At 37.9% G+C, this 26117-nt stretch overlaps 2 protein-coding genes across 11 annotated transcripts in view; both read right to left on the minus strand.

Moving 5' to 3' along the window:
- The window catches only part of LOC140597361 (piwi-like protein 1), a 98542-nt gene that overhangs the window by 42528 nt on the left and 29897 nt on the right, over positions 1–26117 (minus strand). For 7 of the 10 annotated variants that reach the window (XM_072745615.1, XM_072745614.1, XM_072745613.1 and 4 more), the window contains one exon: positions 12492–12745. The exons of 1 other annotated variant lie outside the window; for it this stretch is intronic. The gene's annotated coding sequence lies outside the window, so the exon portion shown is untranslated. Of the gene's footprint in view, positions 1–12491; positions 12746–13313; positions 13443–26117 lie in introns of all 10 variants that reach the window. 2 more of the 10 variants (XM_072745609.1, XM_072745608.1) reach the window with 1 other exon arrangement.
- LOC140597379 (small G protein signaling modulator 1-like) overlaps positions 1036–26117 on the minus strand; it is an 81415-nt gene continuing 56333 nt past the window's right edge. Inside the window, exon 6 of the mRNA XM_072745644.1 lies at positions 1036–3936. The gene's annotated coding sequence lies outside the window, so the exon portion shown is untranslated. The remainder of the gene's footprint in view (positions 3937–26117) is intronic.

Here is a 26117-nt window from a genome sequence, read left to right on the forward strand (position 1 = left end):
AATGTGGAGAACTATGGATAACATCAACGTGCTGACATAATTAAACATTTATTTATTTATTTATTTATTTATTTATTTATTTATTTAATGGTGTTTCTCACTTGCACTTTCCTTTTTAAAAAAAGATTTCATTTACTTATTCGAGAGCGAGAGAGAGGGGCACAGACACAGACAGAGGGAGAAGCAGGCTCCCCGCAGGGAGCCCGATGAGGGACTCGATTCCGGGACCCTGGGTCACGCCCTGAGCTGAAGGCAGACACTCAACCGCCGAGCCACCCAGGCGTCCCTCACTTGCACTTTCCTTAAACGAATTTCTTGAAACATATATCTTAAAACAAGCTTCGTTTTTTGGGTATCTTTTCTTAAAGGTTTTATTTAAATTCCAGTTAGTTTCAGGTGATTAACAATTACATGAAGACCTAAAACCGTAAGAGTTTTAGAAAAAAACAGGGAAAAAATATCCCTGATATTGGTCTTTGCAATGACGCATTATATATGACACCAAAATTATAAGCAATAAAACCAAAAAAAAAGTGAGATAATATCAACTTAAAATACTCTTGCACAACAAAATGAAAAGCAACCCATGGCAAGGAAAACGGTATTTGCAAACAGCACTTAACATCTAAAATATATAAGAAAATTCAACAGCAAAAAACAATCTGATTTAAAATGGGTAAAAGATTTGAATAGACTGTTTTCCCTGAAGAAGATATGCAAATGGCCAATATGTACATGAAAATGTCCTTAACATTACTGATCATCACAAAAGTGCAAATCAAAATCACAGTGAATGTTACCTCATACTTGTCAGAATGGCTATCAGGAAGATAAGTGATAACAAGTGCTGGTGGCAAGGATTTGAAGTTAAGGGAATCCTTGTGCAAGTTGGTTGGGAATGTAATTCAATATGGGTACTATGGAAGGCAATATGGAGGATGGAGGTTCCTCAAAAAATTAAAAATAGAACTCCATATGATCCAGCAACCACCCTATGGTTACATAACCAAAATAAAATAAAATCCCTCTCTGAAAGAGATTTCTGTATTTCCATGTTTATTGAAGCATTATTTACAATAGCTAAGACATGGAAACAACATACTATACATAAACAAATAGATGAATAAAGAAAAAATATATGAATATTATTCAGCCATTAAAAAGGGAAACCTGCTGTTTGGTTTTTTTTCTTTTGTTTCGTTTGTTTATTTTTTTAATTTCTTTTTATTGGAGTTCAATTTGCCAACATATAGCATAACACCCAGTGTTCATCCCATCAAGTGCCCCCCCTCAGGTCCCATCACCCAGTCACCCCAACCCCCACACCCACCTCCCTTTCCACCACCCCTTCTTCGTTTCCCAGAGTTAGCAGTCTCTCATGTTCTCTTGCCCTCTCTGATATTTCCCCACTCATTCTCTCTCCTTTCCCCTTCATGCCCTTTAACTATTTTCATATTCCCCAACTTAATGAGACCATATAATGTTTGTCCTTTTGTGTGTGTGTGTGTGTGTGTGTGTGTGTGTGTGTGTGTGTGTGTGTTCCATCCTTGGAACAAAAGGATGATTTATTTATTTATTTTATTTTTTATTGGTGTTAAATTTGCCAACATATAGAACAACACCCAGTGCTCATCCCATCAAGTGCCCCCCTCACTGCCCGTCACCCAGTCACCCCCACCCCTGCCCACCTCCCTTTCTACCACCCTTTGTTCGTTTCCCAGAGTTAGCAGACTCTCATGTTCTGTCCCCTTTCTGATATTTCCCACTCATTTTTTTTCTTTTTCCCTTTATTCCCTTTCACTACTTTTTATATTCCCCAAATGAATGAGACCACATAATGTTTGTCCTTTTCTGATTGACTTATTTCACTCAGCATAATACCCTCCTGGTCCATCCACGTCGAAGCAAATGGTGGGTCTTTGTCGTTTCTCAAGGCTGAGTAATATTCCATAGTATACACAGACCACGGTTTCTTTATCCATTCATCTTTTGATGGACGCCGAAGCTCCTTCCCCAGTTTGGCTATTGTGGACGTTGCTCCCATAAACACTGGGGTGTAGGTGTCCCAGCGTTTCACTGCATCTGTATCTTTGAGGTAAATCCCCAACAGTGCAATTGCTGGGTCGTAGGGCAGGTCTATTTTTAACTCTTTGAGGAAACTCCACACAGTTCTCCAGAGTGGCTGCACCAGTTCACATCCCCACTGACGGAGTAAGAGGGTTCCCCTTTGTCCACATTCTCTCCAACATTTGTTGTTTCCTGTCTTGTGACTTTTCCCCAATTCTCACTGGTGTGAGGTGGTATCTCATTGTGGTTTGGTTTTATATTTCCCTGATGGCCAGTGATGCGGCGCTTGTTGGTCATATCTATGTCTTCCTCTGTATGATTTCTGTTCATGTCTTTTGCCCATTTCATGATTGGATTGTTTCTTTGCTGTTGAGTTTAATAAGCTCTTTATAGACCTCAGATACTAGCCCTTTATCTGAGAGGTCATTTGCAAATAACTTTTCCCATTCTGTAGGTTGTCTTTTACTTTTGTGGACTGTTTCTTTTGCTGTGCAGAAGCTTCTTATCTTGATGAAGTCCCAATAATTCATTTTTGCTTTTGTTTCTCTTGCTTTCATGGATGTATCTTGCAATAAGTTGCTGTGGCCAAGTTCAAAAATGGTGTTGCCTGTGTTCTCCTCTAGGATTTTGATGGAATCTTGTCTCACATTTAGGTCTTTCATCCATTTTGAGTTCATCTTTGTGTATGGTATCAGAGAATGGTCTAGTTTGATTCTTCTGTATTTGGATGTCCAATTTTCCCAGCACCATTTATTGAAGAGACTGTCTTTTTTCCAGGGAGAGTCTTCCTGCTTTGTCGAATATTAGTTGACCATAAAGTTGAGGGTCCACTTCTGGATTCTCTATTCTGTTCCATTGATCTATGGGTCTGTTTTTGTGCCAGTACCACACTGTCTTGATGACCACAGCTTTGTAGTACAACCTGAAATCTTGCATTGTGATGCCCCCAGCTATGGTTTTCTTTCTTAATATTCCCCTGGCTATTTGGGGTCTTTTCTGATTCCACACAAATCTTAAGATGGTTTGTTCCAACTCTCTGAAGAAAGTCCATGGTATTTTGATAGGGATTGCATGAAATGTGTAAATTGCCCTGGGTAGCATGGACATTTTCACAATATTAATTCTTCCAATCCATGAGCATGGAATATTTTTCCATCTCTTTGTGTCTTCCTCAATTTCTTTCAGAAGTGTTCTATCGTTTTTAGGGTATAGATCCTTTACCTCTTTGGTTAGGTTTATTCCTAGGTATCTTATGCTTTTGGGTGCAGTTGTAAATGGGATTGACTCCTTAATTTCTCTTTCTTCAGTCTCATTGTTAGTGTATAGAAATGCCATTGATTTCTGGGCATTGATTTTGTATCCTGCCACGCTACCAAATTGCTGTATGAGTTCTCGCAATCTTGGGGTGGAGGCTTTTGGGTTTTCTATGTAGAGTATGTCATCGGCGAAGAGGGAGAGTTTGACTTCTTCTTTGCCAATTTGAATGCCTTTAATGTCTTTTTGTTGTCTGATTGCTGAGGCGAGGACTTCCAGTACTATGTTGAATAGCAGTGGTGAGAGTGGACATCCCTGTCTTGTTCCTGATCTTAGGGAAAAGGCTCCCAGTGCTTCCCCATTGAGAATGATATTTGCTGTGGGCTTTTCGTAGATGGCGCTTAAGATGTCGAGGAATGTTCCCCTATCCCTACACTCTGAAGAGTTTTGATCAGGAATGGATGCTGTATTTTGTCAAATGCTTTCTCTGCATCTAATGAGAGGATCATATGGTTCTTGGTTTTTCTCTTGCTGATATGATGAATCACATCGATTGTTTTACAAGTGTTGAACCAGCCTTGTGCGGGACAGCTTCTCATTCTTGTTTTCCGTGACCTCGATAGACAGTTTTGAAGGGATGTGTTGGTCAGCTATTTTGTGTTTTTTTTTTTATTATTTTTTTATTTATCTATGATAGTCACACCCAGAGAGAGAGAGAGAGGCAGAGACAGGCAGAGGGAGAAGCAGGCTCCATGCACCGGGAGCCCGACGTGGGATTCGATCCCGGGTCTCCAGGATCGCGCCCTGGGCCAAAGGCAGGCGCCAAACCGCTGCGCCACCCAGGGATCCCATGGTCAGCTACTTTGTTGCAGGAGCCTCAATTTGGGTGTGTCTGATATTTCTGTCATGAGTAGGCTGGGAATATGGAATTTTGGAAAGACTACCACAGTGGTGAAGTGCTTCTGTGCCTTTCCATCCCATCTCAGTTGGGGGTGCATGAGATTCACACAGCATTACTGCTGACTTTCATCACTGACTTTTGTCACTCAGTTAAAGTTGTGTGTGCCAGTCTGCTGCCCCAAGTCACTGTTTCCCTCTCTCTACACTCTGTTGTTTAGAAGTGTGCTCTAAATCTACCCCACCTTTGGGGTAGGGGGTGGGGAGGATTTTCCTTCACCTCCTGAAGTGAGGAGTCTATTATTAGGAATTCTTTTATTTTTTATTTTTTAAGATTTTATTTATTCATTCATGAGAGATACAGAAACATATGCAGAGGGAGAAGCCAGTTCCCCGTGGGGAGCCTGATGCAGAACTCAATCCCAGGACCCCAGCATCATGACCTGAGCCAAAGGCAGTTATTCAACCACTGAGCCAGGTGCCCCTATCTGGAATTCTATTAAAGCAAAATTAGCCTTTTCTCCCCTATTTGTTCATTTGTTTATATCAATATAAACTTGTGTATATTTATTTCATATTTTGGTTATAGTCCAATGCCGTATTATTAAGAAATCTTTTTGAGTGACAAAAAAAATGAATTAAAGTATCTCCACAATGCTCTGAGGTTGGTACCATTATTATGTCCACTTTACAGGTGAGGAAACTGAATCTTAATGTCAAAACGGCACAGGCCAGATTTGAATCTGTCTGGGTCAGGCAAAAATTGCTCCAGGTTGCTTGCAGGAATTGTCTGCTGGATAACAAACACTTTCCTCTCTCTAGACTTCAGAGGATCCAAACACATCCAGGCCTCCCCTTCTCAATTACCTTCTTCCCTATCCCTTACCCCAATTTGCTCTATTAATTAATTTGTACTTTTATAAAGTTTCTCTTGCCAGAATGTTGAGCAAAAATCACGTCTACCATTTCCACACAGCAGTTATTTCTATCTTCTAAGTTCCCTCCCTGTCTTAACTCCTTGGCATCCATTGTTTTATATTCTATTAGCTCATATGGGCAGAGGACTTGGCAGTTTGTAAAATGCTTTCACACATCATCTGATCCTTGTGATGTCCTTATGAGGTAAGCATCACAACCAATGTGTTTCCCATTCTCTATGGGAGATAGTTGAGGTCAATGAGCCTGAGAAACTTGCCCAGGACCCACTGCTGGGAAGTGGTAAACCCTATAAGGCAGAAGGAACACCATGTAGAATGACTCAAAGGCAAAAACCAGTATGGGACATTTGAGCCAGTGCCCACTGTTCATTATGGAGTATTAATGTGTAACACATTGGTGCCTATTCATATTATTTATTCTTTTTGATTCATTCTTGGTAGGTTTTATGCTTCTAGAAATGTATTCATTTCTTCTAGGTTATCAAATTTGGTGGCATATAATTGTATATGGCAGTTATTTTCTGATCATATGCATTCCTGTAGTGTCAGTTGTAATGGCTCCTTTAGTTTCTAATTTTATTTATTGAAATCTTTTTGTCTTGTTTAGTGTAGCTAAAGGTTTGAGAGTTTTATCTTTCAAAAATACACGTACATTTTAAAGATTTGTTTTGAGAGAGAAAGAGAGAGAGAGAGAGCACACAGGTGGGAGGAGAGAGAATCTCAAGCAGGCGCTGCACTCATGACCTTGAGATCATGACCTGAGCTGAAACCAAGAGTCAAAGGCTTAACTGACTATACTACCCAGGTGCCCTGATATATATATATGTTTATTTATGTATGTAATATGTATGTCCAATGTGGGACTCAAACTCATGACCCCAAGATTAATAGTCATATGCTTTACTGATGGAGCCAGCCAGACACGCCTGTTTTATCTTTTTGAAAAACCAGCTCTTAGTTTCATTGATTGATCATTTTTTATTGTTCTTCTAGTCTCTATTTCTTTTATTTCCAGTAAATACCAGTGCATACCTTACTAGGTATGAATCTTTTTCAGCTTTGTCCAAAGGTTTGACATTACCCGTCCAATTAAGACAATGAGGATAATATATACTACTTAGATAAAACTCAGCGCATCACCTGCATGTTTTGCTATTCATTTTGCCCTCTCTATGACATTATACACACTTTTTACCCCATCATCAGATGCTATGTCCTTTAACCCACTGATTGCAACTTATTTTAAAGTAACTCTTAACTTCTCTCTGATAGATAGCTAAAGTTTTGATGGAGTGACAAGGAGTTGTAAAGCATAAAAAATTTTAGATACAAAATGGCCCTTTTGTATCTAAAGGATAACCTTAGACCCTATAAGCTCTCTTGAACTGTCTATTTCCTGTAGGCTTTGCCCACTACTTATTATTTTTCCAACACTAGCAAAATGACTATTTCATACAAATATTTAAGTGTTTTGTTGAATTAATGGACAATATAAAATGTGTATCGGGGGTCCCTGGGTGGTTCAGTGGTTTAGTGCCGCCTTCAGCCCAGGGCGTGATCCTGGAGACCCGGGATAGAGTCCCAAGTTGGGCTCCCTGCATGGAGCCTGCTTCTCCCTCTGCCTGTGTCTCTGCCTCTCTCTCTCTCTTGTGTCTCTCATGAATAAATGAATAAAATCTTTTAAAAAAGTGTATCTAGAACAGGGATAGGAGAAGAAAAGAGAGAAAAAGGCAAACATACTGGGGAAAGTTAGTTGAGAAAATGAATTCTACCAAATGGCTCATTTTTGTTAGGTACCAAGTTGAAAGTACATCCTCTTTCTTAATTCTTACTCTGCCTTGTCTTCACCTTCATCAAATGAAAACAAACAAACAAACAAATAACTAAAGTTGATCTATGTGAAGTTATACAATGCCTTAGGGTTTTTTAGAACATATAAGTATAATGAAATTGGAACCATTAATTGAATCACACAATAATTCTACAGAGAAGAGAAAAAAATGTATTGAAAAGAAGAAACTGGTTCATAAAATAAGATTAAAAAATACATCTTTTAAAAATAAGATTAAAAAATACATCTAATCTTTTAATAAGATTAAAAAAATACATTTGAGTTTCAAGTTTAAAAAAATGCCAACACCAAAGACTGGCATCGAGTGGTAACAGTGGCAGTTTATTAATAATCTGTCATGTAAAGCTGACACAGTATATGCTGAATTCTGCTCTGCTTTACAATGAAATCCCATCCATTTTATTACTACCAGAATTAAATATGTTCTATTGAAAGGCTTTAGTAAGCTTAAATATGATTTAAAGTTCTTTTTCCAATACATTTATTGCTTTCCTAACACCTTATTATCAAGAAGTCAGATCAACAAAAGTCTAATCTTGATTCTCCCACATATCCATGGTATACCAAACAGGGAGCAAGATAAAACACACATGTTTATAGGGGTTGATAGGTTTGCCTTTAGACAAATGGAAAAGTCATAGCAACTAAATTACTTGTTTCTGACACGTTGGGAGCAGGGAGGAGACTGCTGGAAATAATATAGGGTAAGTATTAAATAATAAAGGGTAAGTATTAAAAGTTACACCTGTAGAATTCACAGATGGATAATTTATTTAATCAGAATCAGGTGTGAGCTATCCAGATAGGAAGAATCTATTTAAAGGTGTAAAAAGGTGATTGTCCATATTCAGACTAAAGGATTTGGAGGAGGTATTTTATAAGTAAACATCAATGAACCAGATTTTCATAAATGGTAATTGAAGTTAAATTCCATTTTTTCTACGTATTGTTCAGTTTGGCTATGCAGGATTATATCACCACCAGTTACCTAACATATTTTACATGACCTCTGTTAGTGTCAGGCTTCCAAAAGTGTGCTATGAGGATCTGAGGGAAGACAGGCTAAAAAGCATATGAGCCAGTCCAATTAGTAGAAAGGTTAAGAGTCATTACACAGTAAAACAACTGGAACAGAGTTCAGGATTTGGCATAGCGATCAGTAAAGAAATAAGTAAAACTCTGTACTATAAATATGTTGAGTTAGAATACTAGTTTTCATCCATCAGATAGTTAAGAGTATTCTTATTACTGAATAGTAAGACCATAATCTCAGATACACTTGTCTTTATTCCATGATTAAAACGTTTTTCAAATGAAACTTGAGAATTTGTGTCTATTTCCAAAATCTCAGAATAGAAATATAAATACAAAAGCTCTGCAAGATTTCCAACTTTAATCTCTTTCATTGAAAATATTAATCATCAAGTAGCAATATTCTAACACCTACTACTAGATAAGAGTGCAGAGAGGAGGATGTGGGGAAAGAGGATACCAGGAAGTAAGTATACTACCCAAGATAAAATTTTGCCATGGATAATAGAAATGAAAAGGTGTGTGTGAGTGTATGTGTGTGTATTTCTCATTTATTGGAGAAAGCATTATATAACGGTACTTGTTAATAAATTTCTACAAAGAAGAGGTTTACAAGTTCAAAAGAAGAATAGAAGAGAAGTAGAACAGCAGAAGCCTCAGTTTTCCCCATTCTAAATTCAGGCAATTGGAAGTGACAATTTTTAAAGTTTCATAATTCTCAGATAGACAATTCCAAGTGAATTTCCATAAACCATAATTGACTCATGATCATTGGCTAAGTAGCTCAACATGTAATTCACCATGTGAATATAAATGGAAACTTTGGTCAAAATAAAAGTGTCTTAAAAAAATAAATAAAAGTATTTTTTGTATAAAATATTCAGAATATCAAGGTGAGCACTTCCTAAGGAGCTGGATTTGTTGGCATTATGTGTGCAAAGTGTTAAAGAGAAAGTACATAACACTGGATTTAGGAAAACCTCTGGGAGCATGACATAATGCACATAATGACTGTACTGTAGCCATCAGCTTCCAGGTGGTGAAGGGTTGTAGTGTGCTGTGGTAAGTGGTATGTTGTGGTAGGTGGCATGTTGTGGTACGTGTGTGTACACATGCACACAATGGGTCACACGAACAATTACATTCTTTTGCTTTTTTCTTGTCTATTTTCGCCCCCCCCACCCCCCGTTTCTTATTCCTGACCATACTATGGGCACTTGCCTTTTTGGAAGCTAACAAAAACTCGTTAGCTTCTCCCTGAGCTATTGCTTAAATAATTTCTTTTTTCCCCGTCTCACTCACTCCTTAAGCTTCATTTGGTATAGTGAAGACAGCATAAGCTTTGGAGGCTATCATGCTGGTAACATATGGAAAAGTTATGATTATCTGAGAATCACAGACTTTTAACTATGTACAATACGAGAGTCCCCTTTTCCTCCTTCACGTTTTAAATTCCTTGTTTCCTTCCCATTGTGCTTACATATAAAAATATACTTTGTTCTTCATTCTGCTCCAAAACAATTTCCCAAACGGTATTCTAAACACAAATCTGTGTCAGAATCCTCTTGGGACGCTTGATGAAAATTTCACTTCCGAGGTTTTACTCTAGATCTTACCAAATCAGACACCTTGGATGGTATGGGTACCTGGAAATGTGTGCTTTCATAAGCTTGCTTTGGGAAATGTGCACATGGAAGTTGCATACAACTGATCTAAACCATTATGCTTACGCAGTGGTTTAACAGTCTTGTATTAGGTTCTAGAAACTATTTTCTGAGAAAATCTTAATCATAGCTGGCAGGCTGCCTTCTAAATTTAACATAAGAAAAACTAAAAGTGGGAAATGGAATTAATTGCCCTACGCAACAGTTCAACCTGGACGGAGATGATTGTGGGAGCACTGCACTCACTTGAATAACTCACCAGAAACCTGTGGCTGACTCTTCCTTTTGTGATTTTTGATCGTCATTCTGGATTCCTTGTATTACATGTTACTAAATACTAATAAATGTATTGCTTATTCATCTTTTCTTTCCCTCCTATATCCTAATTTTAGAAGAAAAATATCGTAATATAGTACAGAAATCATAAAGGACAGGGTTTATGGGTAAGAAGACAATTTTGTCACTCTTCTCTGAAAATTTGAGCATTTAAATGACAATGTGACAATATAATAAATATTTTTATTTCTTTAAATTTGTAAAAGAGTTTCCTGAATATTTCTCACTGCTTGTTTTTTATAGATGAAATAAACTGCTTCATATAGTAGAAGTAAGACAGCATGACATGTGGTTTGTCATTTCAAACCACAAATTCAATTATTGGTATATGAAAACACATGGGTATGTTGAGTATAGTTCCATAGGATAACTTTTAAAAATTATATCAGAATATTGTGTGTGTCTTCAGTTACATGATTATTTTCTCTAGGAAGATCATAGGGCTTCAAATGAATGAGTGAAACACACTTGGCTAGCAATATTTTAAAATCATTTTTGTTTCAGTTAAAGTCACTGATGCTGACTATGAAAAAAAGAAGTATTACATTTTGACTGTCCAGTTTCCCCTTCTCAGAAACTATGTACAATCAAGGCCATTTTGTATGTGTTTCCTTTGCTATCTTCCCATCTCCATTGGCTTTTCCTGGGAGTTTAAGTGGCTGTCACCCCCCAGCACTGTGCAACACCTCTCTAGGGGCCAGGAATATCCTGGCTTTTCTCATACAACAAAAGGAAATCCTTTGAGGTCTAAAACATTAAGTTTTCCTAAAGTAACTAGAAAAAAAGATAAGAGAGCCCTAACCAGAAGCAGTTGGGTTTATGGAATACAGAACCCTAATTATCAGCTACTACAGACTGGCTAGGCTGTCCCCCCATATGTCATATCGTACTTTCTCCCATCTCTTTTAAGGGAGGAGAAGTTCCACATGTAACTAGCTATCTTTGAAGAAAACAGATGATGTTTTATCCATGTGCAGGATAAAAGAAATCTTTCTTCTTTCTGGAGGGTCAGTGATATATTGTCAAAAGTCTCAGATGTTTCAGCATTTACTCAGAAGTCTCTTTTATTTTTATGTAGAGTAAACAAAACATCATCCTAAAATTCCAGAACTCAAAAAAACTTAGAAATCAGATTATTCCACTATCACATATTATAAATGATAAAATGAAGACCAGAAGGCTATACTTCTAGAAAATCTTACTAGATGGAAACATTCCCCTTATCTGCCTTCACTACTAGCAAACCTCGTATTCTCTCTTTAAGATCTAGTTCAAATTTTCTATCTGTGAGGTAGGACACTTTCATTGACTCCCACAGGCACTTATTATTACCCTGGCCTCTCCTATAACATTTGTTTCATATCCTTCTAATACGATCTATCATCTCTGGTACACCTCTCTGGCTGTGAAACCTTGAGCGAGTTTCATATCTTAATCTCAATTTTACTGCAATAAGCAACAGTCCCTCTCTCGGGGATACTATAAGGATTAAAATAAATAATCATTGTAAAGGATTTAGCACATTTCCTGGTACATCATGCATGCTCAACAAATCTTAGTGTTGTCAGGCTAATTTACGTATCCACATGTCCTTCCCTTTCACTAATTGGGGAGTTCCAAAATGAGCTCTTATTTGGTCAGTAGCCCAGTGACTGGCACTGGGTGGTGCACACTTTACCCTCAAGAAGTCTGCATTGAACATGTTAAAGAATGAATCTTTGTTTTGTTTTGTTTTGTTTTGCTTTTTTTGTTTGTTTTTTTGAAGAATGAATATTCTTACATGCCTGGTCCCTCATAAAATCCTTTCTCTGTCATATATCCTTCAGAATAGGCACAATGCCATTTAATCCCTTAATCAAAATTATTTCCAAAAGTTTAAAATAAAACATAGAATAAGCCAGTGCTTTGGTTATGTGTGTCCTTAGCAAAGTCAGGATTTTCTGTTTTACTTGAGAAATTTCATACCAAGTATAATTAATGTGTCCTTCTATGATTTCTCAAGAAGAAAATGTAGTCCCACCCAAATATATTGGATTTTATCCTTAATTTATATTCAACCTTTTCCTGATGCTGTGATTTGACCTGAAAGTATTGAAGTTATATCTCTATTTCATGCGTGGGCAAATGCTCTAGCCATAGTATTCAAAACAATTTTGCATGGCAAGCTTTTTCTAGAACATTTTACCTGTCATGCTTGAAATTTACATTAGAAGAATAATTGACTTCCTTACTTAATGATATCTTTAAGGAACTATGAAAATTCATGAATAAAATTCTATTTTAGAATAATTTGAAGTAAAGAATCTTACTTTAATGATTCAGTTAATAGATAAACGCATACTTAAATATAATAAAACATGCTGTTATAATTATCAATTTTGAAAATAATCTATGATGTGAAAAAAATCAATATTCACAAGGATAAACATGTTTACTCTGTTACAGACTTACTGTAAAATTATGATGCCGTAGGAAACCCATCTCTATCACAGACTTCTATCTGGGTAGTCATACAGATCCTATGAACACAGGAACCCAATGCTATTAATAAGAGACAGATTAGAGGGATCCCTGGGTGGCGCAGCGGTTTAGCGCCTGCCTTTGGCCCAGCGCGCGATCCTGGAGACTGGGGATTGAGTCCCACGTCGGGCTCCCGGTGCATGGAGCCTGCTTGTGTCTCTGCCTCTCTCTCTGTCTCTGTGTGACTATCATAAATAAATAAAAATTAAAAAAAAAAAAGAGAGACACGTTAGAACCTCTTCAGGTTAGAAACAAACTTCACAAAGATTTTTGTTTGAATTAGGTATTAGTTGATTATAAATGTTATCACTTATAACAGAGGAAACTCAACTTCTTGGCTTCAGAGACTTATCAAAATAAAAAGCCCCCCTTAGCTAAAAATTTTCATATAATACTTTCAGGGATAGTCTACCTTAGGTAAATGCATTTTACAGATTTTAGAGCAGGGGCAAAAAAGCTCATTTTAAAGATCTACACTCAAAAAAGAAAATTAGCATTGCCCCTAAATTATAGATGTTCCTAGCTTGTGATTTCTTCATTGATTCAGATATTATGAAATGGCGTTTTCAAGTTGGCAGAAAGGGTAACGGGAAGGTGGATCTCATTTATGCTGCTTCAAAATATTTAGAGCATTCGTAATTTCTCTCCCCCCCCTTTCTCTCTCTCTCACAAACACACACACACACACACACAATTATCTCCTATAAGTATAAATATCCAGCACAATAGAAGTATCAACAGAATAATAATTACCGTATCTTTTAAAGTTGCTATATATTTTGGAATAATAATAGGTTTTCCTCAGTCTCCTCAGACTTTCACCATCCTCCAACTTGTTCCATTCATTTTACAATAGTGCAGATTATTGTCCGTTCCAGAGTACTTAGCAAGAATGTTAGGAAACCAGAAGAATTTCTAAGTCAAATTCTTAATGATAACATTGTGGTTTCTTTTAACACTTTACTTATGAGCTAAATGCTCGTGGTCTTACTCTAAGCACACAATGGAGACTTATTGATTTAACTTAAAAATAGATTGACCTCTTTGAATACAGCAAAAGAAATAAAGCACCTCTTACTCTTAAGTTTATTTTGAGATAACAAGGTATTCATAATGACATTATCTTTCTTTGTAGCCCACCAGATTGGAATAAGATGACGTAGTTGAAATGAATTCATATTCTGGAATGCATTCTATTAAATACAGTATATTTGAATTTTGTAATAATTATACATTGAAATAAACTCACTAATCAGTGAATGATTATAACAAGTAACAATACATTTCAAATAAGCATGCTTAGCTTATTTATTTGACTCTGAAATCAAAATTTCGAGACAGACTTCCTTGATTTATGATGGGGTTATATCCTGATTAACCCATCATAAATTAAAAATGTCATAAGTTGAAACGCACTTGTACACCTAACCTACTGACCACTATAGCTTAGTTTTAGCCCAACTTAAATGTGCCCAGACCACTTACGTTAGTCTATAGTTGGATAAAATCCTTTAATAATGTTGATTGTCTCATGTAATTTATTGAATACTGTACTGAAAGTGAAAGAGATTGGCCATGCGGCATAAGAATGGTTGTCAGTGTGTCAGTTGTTTACTCTTGTGATGGCATTACGGGCCAGGAGCTGTGGCTCACTGCTACTCCCTGGCATTGGGGGAGAGGACTGTGCTACATACTATCAGCCTGGGGAAAGATTCAAATTCAAAATCTGAAGTATGGTTTTTATTCAATGTGTATAGCGTTCACACGATTGCAAGTAGGGTATCATATGCGTATAATGAATTCTGAGATAATTAGGGTTTTAATATTACCATATTCTTCTGTTGCAGACATAAATTATGGTTATTATGGGTAAAAAAAAGGAGATCTTTGAATGAGAAGCCATTTGATTAAATTCCAAGTTTTTCTGTATTTATTAATCATGACTAATCTGATATGCTGTTCTCAAGATTATAACTAGGGATATGCTGGACAAAAATGGAGTGGGATGGTCTGAAGTAAATGCAAACAATTCTTATGGGCAAAATTTCAGATAGAATGTGTGAGAATACACGTCAGTTTATGATAGTGCAGATAGATATAAGTTATGATATAATTATGCTATTAAATAAATGAAATGAGGCATCAGGGACGACATGCTACAAACACAACTGCAAGGCAATCAGCTGTCCCACCTTCACAAACAGATTTGAGGAATGACAGGAAATTTTTGATTGCCGATGTTTTCAACCTTGCCAAAAAAGGAAGATACAAATGTATAGAAACTTCCTTGCAAGTTAATGAGGAAAAATGGTCCATTTTCATTTCTCTTCTATCAGATTCTCTCGTTTTGAGATGTGGTTTTCTAGAGACGATGATGGTAATGACAGAAGTTTATAGAGCTCTTTCAATTTTCACTTATTCTAGTAAATTCCTCCTTCTATATTGTTCTTACTTGTGCTTATGTTCAACTGCGAAAGGTCATGTGAAGGTTAGAAATTCTTTGCTCAATAAAATAAACTTTTCCTATTTTTCCCCAATTGTTTATTTAAGAATACCAGCCATTGCTACTCCTTTCCATTTGTCACTGCCCTGATCACACTGTAGACTCATTTTATAATCCCAAATACTGTTGAAGTCTGTTGTATAAAAATAGATTTAATCTCAACCCCGTAGAATGCAGAGGTCTCAATGGTTACCATATGTCTTTGCAGTGTCAATTCATACATATATTTACACATATCAACCTAGAACAATTAGCTACAATTGGGTTGCTAGATCATTGGCTTGAATGAATCCCTGGAATGTCTAGTATTTAATCTTTCTTCCCCACTTCTAATTTGGTTTTTATCTAAAGTAATAACTCCAAATCCATACTCTGAGTAGAAGAAAGTAAAACAATACATTCTCAATCCCAAAAGCAGTTATTGATTCTTTTTTAAAAAATATTTTATTTAGGGGATCCCTGGGTGGATCAGCGGTTTGGCACCTGCCTTTGGCCAGGGCGCGATCCTGGAGTCCCGGGATCGAGTCCCGCGTCGGGCGCCCGGCATGGAACCTGCTTCTCCCTCTGCCTGTGTCTCTGCCTCTCTCTCTCTCTGTTTTTCATAAATAAATAAATAAAATGTTTTTTAAAAGATTTATTTATTTATTTATTTATTTATTTATTTATTCAACTACTGAGCCACCCACGCATCCTGAGTTATTGATTCTTTTACTAGCGCCTGTCTCCCAATTTCATCTTGACCAACTCAGTTGTGAATGTTTTTGCTATATAATCAATTGCTCTAATCTAGGACTCATGTTTGTTGTCTCTTTTTCTCTCACCCTCTACATTCAATCAGTTATTAAGTCCTTTTGATTCTGCCTCCAATAGATTGCAAATCCATGTCAGTGGTCCCATCCTGGTCTAGGACATCATATCTTTCTCTCTTGGAAATCTTCAAGTGTCTCCTCCTAAATGCTCTTTCCACTTCTAGTCTTACTTCCCACTAATTCATTCTCCATAAAGCACTTATCTTAAAACATAAATGCAATTACCACACACTTTTGCTTAAAAGCATCCAGTGGCTTCCAATGGCATTTACAATGAAATCCAATACACTTGTTATGGACTACAAAGCTTACTTCATTTCAAGCCCCTCTCCTTTTTACGTACTATGCTCCTGCTACACTAACATTCTTTTATTTCTTTGGACATTCCAAGCTCCTCCTTAATTCAGAATCTAGAAGTCCCATTATACTGTCTTTCTATCTCCATTTCTTCATGTAGTGAGCTCATCTTTCATGAGTTTACTTTCATGAGTAAAGTTATTAATTATCAATTTCTGTATTCATTATTCTACATTTGAGAATATTTTCCTTCATGACATTTATCAAAGGTGAGATTTATTTTGCACGTTTAATTCTTTTTCCCCCATTAAACTGTGAAATAAGTAAGATAAAAACTTTGTCAGCTCTGCCATTGTGAGATAAGTTAGACATTTTCTCAGCACAGAGTGAATTCTTCCTAAATTTGTTAATGGAAAGAAGGAAAGAGAGAGAAAAGAAAGGATGGAGAGAGAGATGGTTGGAAAAGGAATGTGTTTGAGAAACAAATGTTTGATTTAGCAAAAGAAACCCGGTAATCTGTCTAGCTCACATACAATTGTTTTTCTAGATAGCAAAAATTTACAGGGTATCTGCTACTGCCAGATGTTGTGCCAGGAACTAGAAAATATTTCTGTTTTTCATAGGGGAACTCTAACGTTACTTTAGGAGTTCAGTGAAATAAATATACCATTGAATAGGTCAACAGAAATAAAAGAAAAAATAGACTATTTCGTGTGTCCAATCATTTTATCCTGAAGTTCATTCTTCATTTATGTACCAAAGATTTTTTGTTATATATTTTTTCAGACTTTATCTCTTTTTGGTCTTTTTAAAGGGTGTTCGTGCTCTCAGATTATAATTTTATTGTATTATTCAATCTTTTAATTTTGAGTTCAGACTATGCATAATAAAACAATGTATAATTCTTTAGTTTATACCACTTTCCTTCATGTAGCATGTTAATTACACGTCTTTGAACTCTTTTGCCCCCAAGCGCTGAAATCTCTGTGAAAATCAAGTCAAGTGCCAGTATTTAACTGGCATCAATTACTTGTATCTGTGATATGTCTCTACCGCATTGTTCCCTTTAACTATCATTTACCTTCAGGGATGGCTTCATAAATCAAATCCTGAAGTATTTGTGTAAACCATGCTGTATTTCACAGGTAAACATTAATAAACTTGTTATTTAACTATTTGAAATGGCTAGTGGAGGATCAAACCTATCAATGCTACATACAGTCTTTGTACCAATCATCAAGATACCTTTCTGGTTTCACCACTGCTCCCCCTGCTCTAATTACCCCACATAGATCAGTAACTTAGTAAAAGTAAAAATCACCTAATTAGCTTTTAATTAGCACACACTCCATATTTCATCATCTTTGGCTATCTAAAATAGACAAGCAGATCTAAAAGAAGAAAAAAAAGCTCTTTTTTTTTAAAAAAAAAAAAACAGATACAAACACCACACTCTCCAAATATATGAAAGTAAATAAAATACAATTTTTAGCCTTAAGGATTTTAACCAATAAGCCCTATATTTTTCTCATCAGATTTTTCACTATTATAAAGATTTTTAAATGATTGCTAATTATTAAAAACAACCTATTATATATATGGTTTCTTTCATACTTTCATTGCTTAGGAGTTACTCCAAAGTTAATGATGGCTTGTATTATGGACCCAGAGATTTTTTTTTTAAATGGTCAAAATTGGGTACGTGAATATGAAATTATCGAACTTTCCATTTTAAGTGATTATCCAATTATGTCTCATTACGTTTCTTAAGTATTTCAACTATTCTGGAGACAGTTGAAGGTATTTAAATCAAGATGAATACTTCTTCACATGCAATTCAAACCATGCACAATAGAACAAAACAGTCTGTGGCAAGCATATACACATTTGCATAATTGACTCCGAATCTTAAGGAAGACTTAATACTGATTTTTACACTATTATTCCTATCAAGCACAAAACAGGTATGCGATGAACTTCCGTGTCATGGAAAACTTTATACATATACATGTCTATACATAAATCTCAAGGCAAATAAAATCTCAATGTAGTACATAATATTCTGTAGTTAATCCTTTAGACTATATTTATCATGGCTGTTATGTGTTTATGCAATTTATGAAACGTGATATTTTGGAGACAACTAAGTACATTTTATTAATTTTATTTGAATGCTAAGACTAAATTCTGAGTTTTTTTTAATGATTCTGTAGATTATTTATTTTGCAGGCTTCACTTAATATATGCTGGAAATAAATTATCATAGTACATTAAGAGTTAAAGTCAAATTTTGATCTTTATGTTGCTGAATGTTCATTTCAAAATTGTAACTGATGGAGGGGAGGGGCAAGAAGGCGGAAGAGTAGGGTCCCCAAATCACCTGTCCCCACCAAATTACCTAGATAACCTTCAAATCATCCTGAAAATCGACGAATTCGGCCTGAGATTTAAAGAGAGACCAGCTGAAACGCTACAGTGAGAAGAGTTCGCGCTTCCATCAAGGTAGGAAGACCGGGGGGAAAAAGAAATAAAGGAACAAAAGGCCTCCAAGGGGGAGGGGCCCCGCGAGGAGCTGGGCAGGAGAGCCCCGTCCTGGAGGAGCAGGAGCTGCACCAACCTTCCCGGGCGGAAAGGGGCTCGCAGGGAGTTAGAGCAGGACCCAGGAGGGCGGGGATGCCCTCGGGCTCCCTGGGACACTAACAGGCACCTGCGCCCCGGGAGAGCGCCCCGAGCTCCCTAAGACGGCAGCTCGCACAGCGGGACCCGGAGCAGCTCGGAGGGGCTCGGGCGGCGGCTCCGCGGAGGGGGCTGCGGGGCGGGAGCGAATCCAACAGCGCAGGCCCCGGAGCACAGGGCGCCGGGACACAGCCCAGGATCCGGCCTCCCCCGGGACAGGCAGAGACCCAGAGGGCCCAGGACAGCAAGGACGCTCCTGCCCAGAGCTGAGCAGATCAGCGGCCCCGCCCCGGAGCCTCCAGGCCCTGCAGACGGAGAGCCCCGGAGCTACTGCGGGGGCTGAATCCCGGTTCCCAGAGCTGCCGCCCCACTGTGGCTGTTCCTCCTGGGGCCTCACGGGGTAAACAGCCCCCACTGAGCCCTGCACCAGGCGGGGGGCAGAGCAGCTCCCCCAAGTGCTAACACTTGAGAATCAGCACAGCAGGCCCCTCCCCCAGAAGACCAGCAACACGGACCAGTTCCAGGGGAAGTCAAGGGACTTAAAGTGTACAGAATCAGAAGATACTCCCCCGAGTTTGTTTTTTTTTTTCTTTCTGATTTCTGATTGCTTCCCCCACCCCCCCCTTTTTTTCCACCTTTCTTTTTCTTTCTCTTTTTCTTCTCTTTTTTCCTTTTTTTCTTCTTTCTTTTTCTCTTTTCTTTCCTTCTCTCTCTCTCTTTTTCTCCTTTTCCCAATACAACTTGTTTTTGGCCACTCTGCACTGGGCAAAATGACTAGAAGGAAAACCTCACCTCAAAAGAAAGAATCAGAAACAGTTCTCTCTCCCACAGAGTTACAAAATCTGGATTACAATTCAATGTCAGAAAGCCAATTCAGAAGCACTATTATACAGCTACTGGTGGCTCTAGAAAAAAGCATAAAGGACTCAAGAGACTTCATGACTGCAGAATTTAGATCCAATCAGGCAGAAATTAAAAATCAATTGAATGAGATGCAATCCAAGCTAGAAGTCCTAACGACGAGGCTTAACGAGGTGGAAGAACGAGTGAGTGACATAGAAGACAAGTTGATGGCAAAGAGGGAAACTGAGGAAAAAAGAGACAATTAAAAGACCATGAAGACAGATTAAGGGAAATAAACGACAGCCTGAGGAAGAAAAACCTACGTTTAATTGGGGTTCCCGAGGGCACTGAAAGGGCCAGAGGGCCAGAATATGTATTTGAACAAATCCTAGCTGAAAACTTTCCTAATCTGGGTAGGGAAACAGGCATTCAGATCCAGGAAATAGAGAGATCCCCCCCTAAAATCAATAAAAACCGTTCAACACCTCGACATTTAATAGTGAAGCTTGCAAATTACAAAGATAAAGAGAAGATCTTTAAAGCAGCAAGAGACAAAAAATCCCTGACTTTTATGGGGAGGAGTATGAGGGTAACAGCAGACCTCTCCACAGAGACCTGGCAGGCCAGAAAGGGCTGGCAGGATATATTCAGGGTCCTAAATGAGAAGAACATGCAACCAAGAATACTTTATCCAGCAAGGCTCTCATTCAAAATGGAAGGAGAGATAAAGAGCTTCCAAGACAGGCAGGAACTGAAAGAATATGTGACCTCCAAACCAGCTCTGCAAGAAATTTTAAGGGGGACTCTTAAAATTCCCCTTTAAGAAGAAGTCCAGTGGAACAATCCACAGAAACAAGGACTGAATAGATATCATGATGACACTAAACTCATATCTGTCAATAGTAACTCTGAACGTGAACGGGCTTAATGACCCCATCAAAAGGCGCACGGTTTCAGACTGGATAAAAAAGTAGGACCCATCTATTTGCTGTCTACAAGAGACTCATTTTAGACAGAAGGACACCTACAACCTGAAAATAAAAGGTTGGAGAACCATTTACCATTCAAATGGTCCTCAAAGGAAAGCAGGGGTAGCCATCCTTATATCAGATAAACTAAAATTTACCCCGAAGACTGTAGTGAGAGATGAAGAGGGACACTATATCATACTCAAAGGATCTATCCAACAAGAGGACTTAACAATCCTCAACATATATGCCCCGAATGTGGGAGCTGCCAAATATTTAAACCGATTAATAACCAAAGTGAAGAAATACTTAGATAATAATACACTTATACTTGGTGACTTCAATCTAGCTCTTTCTACCCTCGATAGGTCTTCTAAGCACAACATCTCCAAAGAAATAAGAGCTTTAAATGATACCCTGGACCAGATGGATTTCACACATATCTACAGAACTTTACATCCAAACTCAACTGAATACACATTCTTCTCAAGTGCACAAGGAACTTTCTCCAGAATAGGCCACATACTGGGTCACAAATCGGGTCTGAACCGATACCAAAAGACTGGGATCGTCCCCTGCATATTCTCAGACCATAATGCCTTGAAATTAGAGCTAAATCACAACAAGAAGTTTGGAAGGACCTCAAACACGTGGAGGTTAAGGACCATCCTGCTAAAAGATGAAAGGGTCAACCAGGAAATTAAGGAAGAATTAAAAATATTCATGGAAACTAATGACAATAAAGATACAACCGTTCAAAATCTTTGGGATGCAGCAAAAGCAGTCCTGAGGGGGAAATACATTGCAATACAAGCATCCGTTCAAAAACTGGAAAGAACTCAAATACAAAAGCGAACCTTGCACATAAAGGAGCTAGAGAAAAAACAGCAAATGGACCCTACGCCCAGCAGAAGAAGAGAGTTAATTAAAATTCGAGCAGAACTAAATGAAATCGAGACCAGAAGAACTGTGGAACAGATCAACAGAACCAGGAGTTGGTTCTTTGAAAGAATTAATAAGATAGATAAACCATTAGCCAGCCTTATTAAAAAGAAGAGAGAGAAGACTCAAATTAATACAATCATGAATGAGAAAGGAGAGATCACTACCAACATCAAGGAAATACAAACGATTTTAAAAACATATTATGAACAGCTGTACGCCAATCAATTAGGCAATCTAGAAGAAATGGACGCATTCCTAGAAAGCCACAAACTACCAAAACTGGAACAGGAAGAAATAGAAAACCTGAACAGGCCAATAACCAGGGAGGAAATTGAAGCAGTCATCAAAAACCGCCCAAGACACAAGAGTCCAGGGCCAGATGGCTTCCCAGGGGAATTCTATCAAACGTTTAAAGAAGAAATCATACCTATTCTACTAAAGCTGTTTGGAAAGATTGAAAGAGATGGAGTACTTCCAAATTCGTTCTATGAGGCCAGCATCAGCTTAATTCCAAAACCAGACAAAGACCCCACCAAAAAGGAGAATTACAGACCAATATCCCTGATGAACATGGATGCAAAAATTCTCAACAAGATACTAGCCAATAGGATCCAACAACACATTAAGAAAATTATTCACCATGACCAAGTAGGATTTATCCCCGGGACACAAGGCTGGTTCAACACTTGTAAAACAATCAATGTGATTCATCATATCAGCAAGAGAAAAACCAAGAACCATATGATCCTCTTATTAGATGCAGAGAAAGCATTTGACAAAATACAGCATCCATTCCTGATCAAAACTCTTCAGAGTGTAGGGATAGAGGGAACTAACCTCGACATCTTAAAAGCCTCTACGAAAAGCCCACAGCAAATATCATTCTCAATGGGGAAGCACTGGGAGCCTTTCCCCTAAGATCAGGAACAAGACAGGGATGTCCACTCTCACCACTGCTATTCAACATAGTATTGGAAGTCCTCGCCTCAGCAATCAGACAACAAAAAGACATTAAAGGCATTCAAATTGGCAAAGAAGAAGTCAAACTCTCCCTCTTCACCGATGACATGATACTCTACCTAGAAAACCCAAAAGCCTCCACCCCAAGATTGCTAGAACTCATACAGCAATTTGGTAGCATGGCAGGATACAAAATCAATGCCCAGAAATCAATGGCATTTCTATACACTAACAATGAGACTGAAGAGAGAGAAATTAAGGAGTCAATCCCATTTACAATTGCACCCAAAAGCATAAGATACCTAGGAATAAACCTAATCAAAGAGGTAAAGGATCTATACCCTAAAAACGATAGAACACTTCTGAAAGAAATTGAGGAAGACACAAAGAGATGGAAAAATATTCCATGCTCATGAATTGGCAGAATTAATATTGTGAAAATGTCAATGCTACCCAGGGTAATTTACACGTTTAATGCAATCCCTATCAAAATACCATGGACTTTCTTCAGAGAGTTAGAACAAATTATTTTAAGATTTGTGTGGAATCAGAAAAGACCCCGAATAGCCAGGGGAATTTTAAAAAAGAAAACCATAGCTGGGGGCATCACAATGCCAGATTTCAGGTTGTACTACAAAGCTGTGGTCATCAAGACAGTGTGGTAGTGGCACAAAAACAGACACATAGATCAATGGAACAGAATAGAGAACCCAGAAGTGGACCCTGAACTTTATGGTCAACTAATATTTGATAAAGGAGGAAAGACTATCCATTGGAAGAAAGACAGTCTCTTCAATAAATGGTGCTGGGAAAATTGGACATCCGCATGCAGAAGAATGAAACTAGACCACTCTCTTTCACCATACACAAAGATAAACTCAAAATGGATGAGAGATCTAAATGTGAGACAAGATTCCATCAAAATCCTAGAGGAGAACACAGGCAACACCCTTTTTGAACTTGGCCACAGTAACTTCTTGCAAGATACATCCACAAAGGCAAAAGAAACAAAAGCAAAAATGAACTATTGGGACTTCATCAAGATAAGAAGCTTTTGCACAGAAGCTTTTGTATTTTTTGATACAGTCAACAAAACTAAAAGACAACCTACAGAATGGGAGAAGATATTTGCAAACGACCGCTCAAAGGGCTAGTTTCCAAAATCTATAAAGAACTTATTAAACTCAACACCAAAGAAACAAACAATCCAATCATGAAATGGGCAAAAGACATGAAGAGAAATCTCAGAGGAAGACATGGACATGGCCAACATACACATGAGAAAATGCTCTGCATCACTTGCCATCAGGGAAATACAAATCAAAACCACAATGAGATACCACCTCACACCAGTGAGAATGGGGAAAATTAACAAGGCAGGAAACCACAAATGTTGGAGAGGATGCGGACAAAGGGGAACCCTCTTACACTGTTGGTGGGAATGTGAACTGGTGCAGCCACTCTGGAAAACTGTGTGGAGGTTCCTCAAAGAGTTAAAAATAGACCTGCCCTACGACCCAGCAATTGCACTGTTGGGGATTTACCCCAAAGATTCAGATCCAATGAAACGCCGGGACACCTGCACCCCGATGTTTCTAGCAGCAATGTCCACAATAGCCAAACTGTGGAAGGAGCCTCGGTGTCCATTGGAAGATGAATGGATAAAGTAGATGTGGTTTATGTATACAATGGGATATTACTCAGACATAAGAAACGACAAATACGCACCATTTGCTTCAACGTGGATGGAACTGGAGGGTATTATGCTGAGTGAAGTAAGTCAATCGGAGAAGGACAAACAGTGTATGTTCTCATTCATTTGGGGAATATAAATAATAGTGAAAGGGAATATAAGGGAAGGGAGAAGAAATGTGTGGGAAATATCAGAAAGGGAGACAGAACATAAAGACTCCTAACTCTGGGAAATGAACTAGGGTTGGTGGAGGGGGAGGAGGGCGGGGGGTGGGGGTGAATGGGTGACGGGCACTGAGGGGGACACTTGACGGGATAAGCACTGGGTGTTATTCTGTATGTTGGTAAATTGAACACCAGTAAAAAATAAATTTATTAAAAAAAAGAAATATAAAAGACAATCTGCCCTCAATTTAAAATGTCTTTCAGAAGTACAAATTATATGTATGATTTTATTTACAAATCACACAAGTAAGTATATAAACTTTATCATTAATAAAATTGGGGTCTCTTGTTTTGGCAAGACTATTCCACGATGAAGAAACTGGATGGGTCAGAGAAAGAAGGCTTTGAGACTGAGAAAGATGTAATGAGCAGGAATGAAGATACATTGGCTTGTGTCAAAGAAACTGTAGGTGGGAAACTCCCAGTGTCTGAGAAACTAAGGGAAATAATAAGAGAGAGGAAATAGGCCCTTAAACATCTCTGTAACTCTAACATGGAGAGGGGAGGAAAACGAGGAGAATCAAAATCATAGTTAAAAGCAAAGAAGTGGACAAAGGCAAACACATGTAACCACCCCCATTGCAGGTTTCCAGCCTATTAGAGTAAGAAATGAAAAAAACCATAACTTTAAAGAAAACTATAAATGCTATCACTAGTTGATAATGGCATATTAATTGTACTGATTTAACAATATTTTGTATTGTTTGACCTGATAATTACAGAAATGTGCATCCTTAAAGAATTACTGAAAAACAAAAATACTGTAGAGGTGCAAAAATTAACGTGTAAAGAATCTTATAAAACTAGAGAAATTCAACAGTACAGAAAGTCAAGAAACAGGAAAAATGAAAAGATCAATGATCTGTGAAAAATAGAAAATAGAATGATGTGTCATAGATGGTAATGGAGAAAGTAGTTTCAGTTCAGTAGTAAAAGTGGACAGGAAGAGGCATGTGGAAAGGAATAGATCGGAAGATAAAGAGATATGTGAAAAAATTGGCAGCAAAATAGGGAAATTTCAGAATGTTAAATAGAATATAATGTGCCAAATACTGGGGATCCCTGGGTGGCTCGGTGGTTTAGTGCCTGCCTTTGGCCCAGGGCGCGATCCTGGGGTCCTGGGATCGAGTCCTGCGTGAGGCTTCCGGCATGGATCCTGCTTCTCCCTCTTCCTGTGTCTCTGCCTCTCTCTCTCTCTCTCTCCCTCTCTCTCTCTCTCTCTCTCTCTGTCTCTCTATGTCTATCATGGGTGGCTCAGCAGTTTAGTGCCTGCCTATTTATCATGAATAAATAAATTAATAAATCTTTAAAAAAAATATGCCAAATACTAAATTTGCAGTGTTGATAAAAGATTGTTCTAATTTTCCTTGTTAGCATAACTAATAATTTTGATCTTTATATTTTAATCTTGTTCTAATTTTCCTTGTTAGCATAACTAATATTTTTAATCTATTGATTCTTATATCTTTTTCTTTTTTAAGAAAGATTTATTTATTTGACAGAGAGAGTGCATATGAACAGGAGGACACGCAGAGCAGGGGGGTGGGGGGGGAGAGAGAGAGAGAGAGAGAGAGAGAGAGAGAGAGAGAGAGAGAGGGAATTTCCAGCGGACTCTCTGAGGAGAGAGGCAGGGCTTGGT

Source organism: Vulpes vulpes, unplaced genomic scaffold (assembly GCF_048418805.1).
Source record: "Vulpes vulpes isolate BD-2025 unplaced genomic scaffold, VulVul3 u000000698, whole genome shotgun sequence".
NCBI classification, from domain to species: Eukaryota; Metazoa; Chordata; class Mammalia; order Carnivora; family Canidae; genus Vulpes; species Vulpes vulpes.